An 8,827-nucleotide genomic window follows, 5' to 3' on the forward strand; every position below is an offset into this window, starting at 1 on the left:
AGCACAGAAAGTTAAAAAAAAAAAATCATTTGACAAAATTCTGGTCTTTTTTGATGAACATAATAAAAAGTAAAACTCGCAGCAGCAATCAAATAGCACCAAAAGAAAGCTGTATTAGTGACAAGAAAAGGAGGTAAAATTCATTTGGGTGGTAGGTTGTATGACCGAGCAATAAACCGTGAAAGCTGCAGTGGTCTGAATGGAAAAAAAGTGCCTGGTCCTTAAAGCGGTATCGTCACCATAAAACTCAAATTTCAACAGCAACTGGTCTGAGTGTATTAAGTGATAAAAATGCTAATCCTGCATTCAAAACTTTCAAAACTTTTTCTGCTGTTATGATTTGGAGTTATCACATACTTATTAAGGAGCACTGGCCCTTTAGTAGTCCGTGCCAAAGAATTGCATGCTGGGGGGTTCTTTTTATCTATAATGTATTCCTCCTCTTTCCTTTATTTCCCTGCCAGCTGCTTATCTGAAACCTAATCCCCTACTCACTTGTGTTTACAAGCAAGGCTGAGGCAACTCAGCGATTGGAGGAGCCAAGAAAAAAAGTAAAGGGCATAAATGACATCACGAGTTAGCCTTAACTGTGGGCAAAAGACATGACCCCCACCACTAACAGAATTCTTGTCATTTACTATATAACATTCACTGAAATCAAAACGTGGACAGTATAATACATGTGTTATGTAAGTAGATCAAGTACTTATCTACTTATATATGTGTTTTTTTTCCCTGGCATAGTATGGCTGATCCTACTGCTTTAAGGGGTAGAAAGACTGTGGTCCTCAAGTGGTTAAGAACAAAAAAAGTGGAAAGTGCAGTGGCAGTATATTTCAATGAATGTCAGGGGGGAAACACAAAGGCCCTCAAATTTAGGGGTATCTACAATTTAAAAATTAGTCCAAGAAAGGCTGATTTTGATAAAACCTTACTCCAGAAGGAGTGTATGTGTATCTATAAATACAATGGCACCATATGGTATTATGCAGATTTCAATTTGGGGGTATTCCTGTAGAGAGAAATGATGCTGGATCCTCTTCTCTTCCCTGTATTATCTCTCTTTTGTGTGTCTCCTTTTTTTGTTTTGTGAAAAGTAGACCATTGGTTGGGTCTCGGGGAGGGCAGCCTTGGGGTGTCTCCCGGGTCCCCTCTTGGTGTAACATTTTGTCCATATATTTTAATGAGTAGGATTGGCTTTTATTGAGCATATAGGCTTTTCAATGAAATGTCTAAATTATTAGAATCTAAAAAGATGCTAAAGTAGCGTAGTCATTGTGCAACATTGGAGAGAAAATTATGTGTAATATGTATAGGGGGAAGATGTGGCCCCGTGTTCTTGGAAAAAGAAAAAAAAAATCTTTATAGGGTGAGGTTAAAGTAAGCCAATCTATTGTGAGAAAATAATGGTAAAGATCAATATTAAAAAGATCCACAAGATGGTGCAAATGAGTTCAAAGACATTGAGACTAGTTAAACCCGCTATCAAAAAGTTCCACAAGATGGTGTCATTGAGTGCAAAGACATGAATATGTATGAACTAAGCCTATTTAAACCCGCTAGAGGGCGCTCTTAGCCAAAGGAAATGTCCATGTCTTGCAAAAAAAAACGTGTAAACGAGTGAAACGCATCAGCAAATTTTGAGCCTCATAAGCCACTGTAGGAGCCAGCGGGGAAGCTGCAGCAAACACAGTAACAGTGACCAAGCCTAAATTCCAAGCCCCCCCCCCCCCCCCCTTTCCTTAATAACTTATTTAATGTCCTAACTAGAGGCGATGTGCCTGGATATATGTGTTTTTTTTTCTTGTTACTGACCCCTGTGGCTAGGGTTTTAATTCAGTGCACTCCCTCCTTCCCCTGTATGTGTTTTTTTGTCAGCATGCACGCAGCTTATGTCAGGAATATGGCAGCTAGTTATGATGTTGGGATAATACAGGAGTATGTTTTCATTTTTCTATCTGCCAGAGGTGTAGGTAAGCCAGGCTGGCAGCTGGCTTCATAAAGTTCCTGTATATACATGTAAATTAACTCTACCATTTTCTGCATTTGAATAGGTCTATTACGTTGAATAGGCAAATGAACCTAGACATTCAGGTAGGGACCGTCTAGCTAGCCTCTAATTAGGAGATGGCCAATTATGCCCATAGCCAGTCATGTCCTTACCTTTTGATCTTCTGGGAAATACTGTCTCAGATGAGTATTGTGCTTGGGAACAATTGTCACCTGGACTGGCTGCAGTGTGCTTTGATGCAGCTCACACCAGCACAGGGCCAGGAATTTACATATGACAGCCAGGAAGCTTCACCCCACAACCTTTTGATGTATGGAGTAGACTATAGTTTTACCTGTGGAAATTGGGTTTATGGAAGTGTTCTGAAATCTCTGAAAAGATCAAACACTAACACAGGAACGCTTTGAAGTTGCACACATTAAACAGGAAATTGGATTATTCCTGGACTTGGGACATTGGGGTGGCCCCGGGGCACACATTTTGCTATAAAACAGCAGCTAGGACAGTCACAGATCATCTTCTCCCAAGAGTAGCTCATCGCTAGAGATGACCCCGAGGAAATCTGAAAATTTGTGTCTCTCCACGGTTGGACATTTGCACTGGTAAAAGTTCAATTAAAGTTTATCCCATTTTATTTTTATGATAACTTGTCTTGCTGTGTATCCTTGTGAACTTTTATTTTGTAACTCTTTACTTTGTTTTTAAAATCTTTTGTATATATTATTTTCTGCATTGTTCCACTTTTTCCTGGAATATTAAATCGTTATTTAATACATTTGACTTCTGCTGTACTAAGCTAACACTCATAGCCTAGAAGAGACTGAAGTGTAACTGTGTATAAGTCCATGCCTGATTGTATGATTGAGCAACACTACCGTATAAGATTGTAATTGCATTGTGTGTATGGGGCACTTCCGCACTCGACAGCAGAGTGGAAAGTCTCGGAGTGGCTAACAGTATCGTTCGAAACGAGTGAGTGAGTGAGTGAGTGAGTGAATGAGTGTGTGTGTGTGTTTCCCGTATTCAGCCTAAAGCGCAAAGCTGACCCGAATACGAAAATGCGGATTGCCTGCTGAGCACTCGACAGCAGAGTGGACATGTCTAGCAACAGCTAGTGGTGGCAGTGAGAAGTGTTTGAGGGGTCACAGCCTTGTGGTAACTCGACTAAGGCTGCTTCCCCTCTCGATCTGGTCAAACCCGCAGTCGGGAACCGTATACGCAGGCGTGCCGGTTCCTGACAGCTTATGCTGGTGTATGTGCATGGTGCGCATGGATACATTACGTTAGCTCCCTTGTGCGATTGGTAAGATGCGCTATCTGTCCCAGGAGAGGACGTCAGGATGTGTGCTCCTAATCCCTAGATAGGTTTGATGCAATGAATGTTTTTGCTGTCTGCACTATGCATGTTACAGGGCCAGAGTTAGGACACCTATGTTTACCTGGGCACTTCTGCACAGTATAGGTGACTAAGCATAAGAATGCATTCTTCTGTGAACTAAGACCCCGGCTTTTAACTTAGCTGTAGGAATAACAGTGGTGCCTGGATGAGTGAATCTGTGAATGCATTTGTTTGAACATTTGCATGCGAGAGTGCAAAGGGTTCATAGATTTTTGCTACATTCCAAGGGGGAGCTGGAGGCCTTTGTTGAAGTAAGTGAGGACGCCCATGTGCTTGCCTTCGCTCCATTGACCATCTGAGGTCGGTAAGAGATATCACCAGTGAGCAAATAACTGCATGGACAAGGAAGCGGTGTTAATAGAATTTATCCACCGACTCTTTAGGTGGTGGCAAGTTTTGTTTTTATTGACTATCACACTTTTTCCCCAGAAAGCTTCATGTAAACTGGCTAATGGACATTATTTTGGAATAAGCGCTTTTTTAATAAATAGAGGCAAGGTGGACTATTCTATAAGGGTGCACCATATTCTTAAAGTTATTTAAAGGAACCAACGCTGAATATAAACTGTTTCTTGCCAGAGCATGCATGCTTGATAGATTGAGGTTTATGGGCGAGTGCAATAGATTGGGATAATCTTTACAGGTTTCTAGTTGCGTCTGTGAAAAGTGTATTAGGTACAGACTAACCAGCAAGCTCATGGTGAACCAGAACTCCTAGGAATGTGTAAAGGGCTACAATGGTCCAAAAAGCCCCCTTACTAAAAACGCATGGAAAACAAAAGTTTGCTTTCTTAAAACAGAAAGAATTTGCAATAATTCAGGTTGGAGTGAGCTTCGAGATGTCTCCCAGTGCATCACTGCTAAATATATGCAAATTAACCATTGTCGCTCTTAGAAGCTGAACACCTCCAAGATCTGCTGGAATGCAATGATGTGTGATGGCTTGTAATTAGTACGGTGCCAATCATTGCATTGCAGTGGATCTGAAGGTGTGTTTAGCTTCTAAGGATGATAATGGTTAATTTGCATATATTCAGCAGTGATGCACTGAGAGACATTTCGGAACTCACCCCAACCTGAATTATCGCAAATACTTTATGTCTTTTGAAAAAAATTATAATACACTTTTTTGAAACGTTATTAGTTCAAGATTACTGTGCTATGCATAGATAGATTGGACAGAGCAACTGCCATTCACTAAGGGCTTTTGAAAATAAAGTAAACCCTGAGAACCCCCATGAGGAGATGGGCTAGTCCAAAACTTGTCGGTTCTGTCAGATTTCTACTACTTACTATAAGTGACAGCAACATAAGAGAAAAGTAATTTATGGCGCATTTTACTCTTATTTATGTGTTTACATATATTTTAAATGTTAAGATTTTTGCTACAGTGGTCCTTCAAAGAGTGCCAAGATTGTAATTTCACAAAGCTTTCGGGCTAACCTCAGCCAATGGTCCGGCATCTGTACAGCAGCTCCCAACGAGCGACTGCCGCTCAGTTAGTGATCCACCTGATGGATCAACTCAACCAAGTGATGGCCAATTACTTTGTTCATGTGACATGAGTCCCACTCAGTCATTCCTCTGCCTCTCCGCATAGCAGCAGAATGAGTAATCAGCTGTATAGTGCCTGTACTGCTTCGGCCCATCGATATTGCCCGAGGGATTGGGTCCGGATCCCAGACAGGTGACATCAGACCAAGTGCACAAGCCTTTACATTTTTCTTTTCAGAAAAAGGGTAGAAAAAAATGCTACCATTTCATAATTGTTTTAATGCTCTACAATAATCAAATACCAAATGAACTATGAATGATTCCTTAAAATACCAAATTAAATACCATATGAGGTAAAAGTCTTCTTCAGTTGTCATGCAGTCTTTCAGTAAATTATTAAACTATTACCGTATGTCCAAAAATCTTCGGGAATACAGTACTCAAAAATCCTTTTTACCAAAGAGGTCTTACTGAATTGAAGCCATAATATGCAGCAAGAAAAAAAAATTTATACAGCACGACTGCCCTGGAGAAGTCTTGAATAAGGATGACACCATTTATTGGCCAACTTGAAAAATAATAAGCTTTCTGCTACTGTAGAATCCCTTTACAGTAGACTTCAAGGGACCAAGAAAATAGAGTTTACTATAACAGTTAACTATATCAGAATTGGTCATACATTGGGCTCTATTCACAATCATTTTCAACATGCAGAAATGCACTTGTGGTAAATTCCCGACTGAAAAAAAGACCATCTTGACATTCACAAATTTTTTTACGCACGATTTACTGCATGCGTAAAATTGTACGCAATATTTGATTATTGTAGTGCATAAAAAAAAGAAAATTGTACGCATTGTTTACCCGCATGTGTAAAAAATGCGGTAAAAGTCCGCAAAAGTCAGTAATTTCGGGGGGAAAAAAACAAATCAAAGTTCACACAAAAAAAAGGGGTGCCTTATTTCTGACTTAACTAACGATTTTTTATCACCTACTAGTACTTCGTGATATATTTCGCCTTCACATTGACTTAAATGGAGTCTGGAGCCTTGAGTGCTGTGTTTGCTGGACTTTAATTTTTTTTTATTTTTTTTTGGGACAAGTTTTTTTATGCGTGGTTTCCGCATGTTTACTATGTAATTACGCATGTTTCCCCCAAAAATGTACGCATTGTACCCGCATGCGGGAAACATGCAATACATTTTTAGTGAACGTGGAAAAAAAAAATGCGGAAATTATCACTGGCGGTAATATAGCGGTTAAAAAAAAATAAAATCTCTTACCGCATGTGTGATTGTGAATAGAGCCCATTGTATATTTATACAGGCACATTTGCTGGGACATGAGGACTGAGTTTACTACAACGAGATTGTACTACAATAAGCCTTCTCCCCTGTAAAGCACAAGATATTAGATCACACGGCTTATACACATTTGAACATCAGAAGGAGATACATGGATTTTCATAAGAAATAAATAAATGGCCTGGGAAGTCATGTCAGTAGGAGTAGCTGGTACATGGTAAGGCAGGGTGTACAGAGGTAAGCGCCCTCCGCGCATGGGTAGGGAAGGTTTGTGTAACTGACCTGCCCTCTCCCGCAGCCGTCCCCCGGACAGTCAGTCACCCTACAGCCCTGCTGCGGCCGATCGTTGTCCACCAACGATACACTCAAGTCAAAATCTAACTTCCCTGCACCGCTATTGGTTAACGGCAGATGCTATCATCACAACCTATTTATATGGGCGGCAGCTAAGGAAAAGCTGACGCTGTTGTTTTTTCTCTGTAACAACTTTATTAACAATGTTTTGCTGACACAGGCCTTGAAGTCTGCTTGTGAACGTACTGAAAATGAACATTCTTTCTACAGTAAAGCTCACTTTGGAAATGTATATATTGGCATTCCAGTCTATAGAGCTAGGGGAACAAAGTGAGTGTAGATCCTCTAGCGAACGCGAACTCAAAAGTCGTATCTCATAGTGTTGTCCGGATCATGAACGATTCGGATCTTTGATCCGAATCTATTTTATGAGTCGATCATCCGAATCATCAAAATGAACGATTCGGATCGCAAAAGGGGCGGGGCCAGGAGCGACACGCCCCCTCTCAGCGGGCAGCGGGGTCCTGGAAGCAGGGATTAGAGATGGGAAGTTCGGATCTTTTCAATGATCCGGATGATTCGAATCGGATCATTGAAGAGATCCGGATCTTTGATTCGAATCTCGGATCATTTTACTACTGGAAGCATTCGGGGTGAAATGAACAGCAGGACAGGTCTGTGGACAGGAGAAGGCGAGGGAGTGGACACACAGAGAAGGGGAGAAGATGGACAGAGGGCAGGGAGTGGACAGAGATGGGAGGAGGGACGAGCAGAGAGCAGAAATATTTGCACGTAATACCCACATGCTGAAGTCATATGCTTTACATATATTTCACCTATATGTTCATCTGTACACTTTGAAAGAAAAGGTCGCACAGTGAAAGAAAGCATTCCCAGAAGCTAAGTGCAGCTGTTTAGTGCCGAGTGCAGGAGGATTATATTGCCTTTCAATCACACTGTCTGCAAAGTTACTTAGCTATGCTGAGCCAAAAGCTTCCCATGTGTTCACTGTGCAGCACTACGGAACAGCCAGCCTATAATGGGCAGCACGTTATAGCCAGTATGTGTGCTCTACACATATCTGGCAGTGGCACCCATGTCCCCTCTCTCTCATCTACCTGTCTCCCTGCAAGGCTGGCTCCTCTCCAACTCAGCAATCCATCCCTGCTCTGCTTCCAGGACCCCGCTGCCCGCTGAGAGGGGGGCGTGTCGCTCCTGGCCCCGCCCCTTTTGCGATCCGAATCACTCATTTTGATGATTCGGATGATCGACTCATAAAATAGATTTGGATCAAAGATCCGAATCGTTCATGATCCGGACAACACTAGCAGGGATCGCTCTGTTGGATGGGAGGCAGCCTTGCAGGGAGACAGGTAGATAAGAGAGAGGGGACATGGGTGCCACTGCCAGATATGTGTAGAGCACACATACTGGCTGCAATGTGCTGCTCATTATAGGCTGTCTGTTCCGTAGTTGTGCACAGTGAACACATTGGAAACTTTTGGCTCAGCACAGCTCAGTAACTTTGCAGGCACTGTGATTGCTGGGCAATTATATGATCCTCCTGCACTCGGCACTAAACAGCTGCACTTATCTTCTGGGAATGCTTTCTTTCACTGTGCGACCTTTTCTTTCAAAGTGTACAGATGAACATATAGGTGAAATATATGTAAAGCATATGATTGCAGCATGTGGGTATTACGTGCAAACATTTCTGCTCTCTGCTCGTCCCTCCTCCCTTCTCTGTCCACTCCCTGCCCTCTGTCCATCTTCTCCCCTTCTCTGTGTGTCCACCCCCCTCCCCTTCTCCTGTCCACAGACCTGTCCTGCTGTTCATTTCACCCCCGAATGCTTCCGGTAGTAAAATGATCCGAGATTCGGATCAAAGATCCGGATCTCTTCAATGATCCGATTCGAATCATCCGGATCATTGAAAAGATCCGAACTTCCCATCTCTAGTATCTCATAGTGTTGTCCGGATCATGAACGATTCGGATCTTTGATCCGAATCTATTTTATGAGTCGATCATCCGAATCATCAAAATGAGTGATTCGGATCGCAAAAGGGGCGGGGGCCAGGAGCGACACGCCCCCTCTCAGCGGGCAGCGGGGTTCGGGAAGCAGAGCAGGGATGGATTGCTGAGTTGGAGAGGAGCCAGCCTTGCAGGGAGACAGGTAGATGAGAGAGAGGGGACATGGGTGCCACTGCAAGATATGTGTAGAGCACACATACTGGCTATAACATTCTGCCCATTATAGGCTGGCTGTTCCTAGTGCTGCACAGTGAACACATGGGAAGCTTTTGGCTCAGCATAGCTCAGTAAC

The 8,827-nt window shown here is 42.4% G+C and overlaps 1 protein-coding gene across 3 annotated transcripts in view; it reads right to left on the bottom strand.

Annotated features, from left to right (window-relative positions):
• Positions 1 to 6,627, bottom strand: part of NSMCE1 (NSE1 homolog, SMC5-SMC6 complex component) — a 46,470-nt gene extending 39,843 nt beyond the window's left edge. For 2 of the 3 annotated variants that reach the window (XM_068246890.1, XM_068246887.1), the window contains exon 1: positions 6,491 to 6,625. The gene's annotated coding sequence lies outside the window, so the exon portion shown is untranslated. Of the gene's footprint in view, positions 1 to 6,490 lie in introns of all 3 variants that reach the window. The other variant, XM_068246888.1, reaches the window with a different exon arrangement.
• Between the last annotated feature and the right edge of the window lie 2,200 nt (positions 6,628 to 8,827).

Source organism: Hyperolius riggenbachi, chromosome 7, assembly GCF_040937935.1.
Source record: "Hyperolius riggenbachi isolate aHypRig1 chromosome 7, aHypRig1.pri, whole genome shotgun sequence".
NCBI lineage: Eukaryota > Metazoa > Chordata > Amphibia > Anura > Hyperoliidae > Hyperolius > Hyperolius riggenbachi.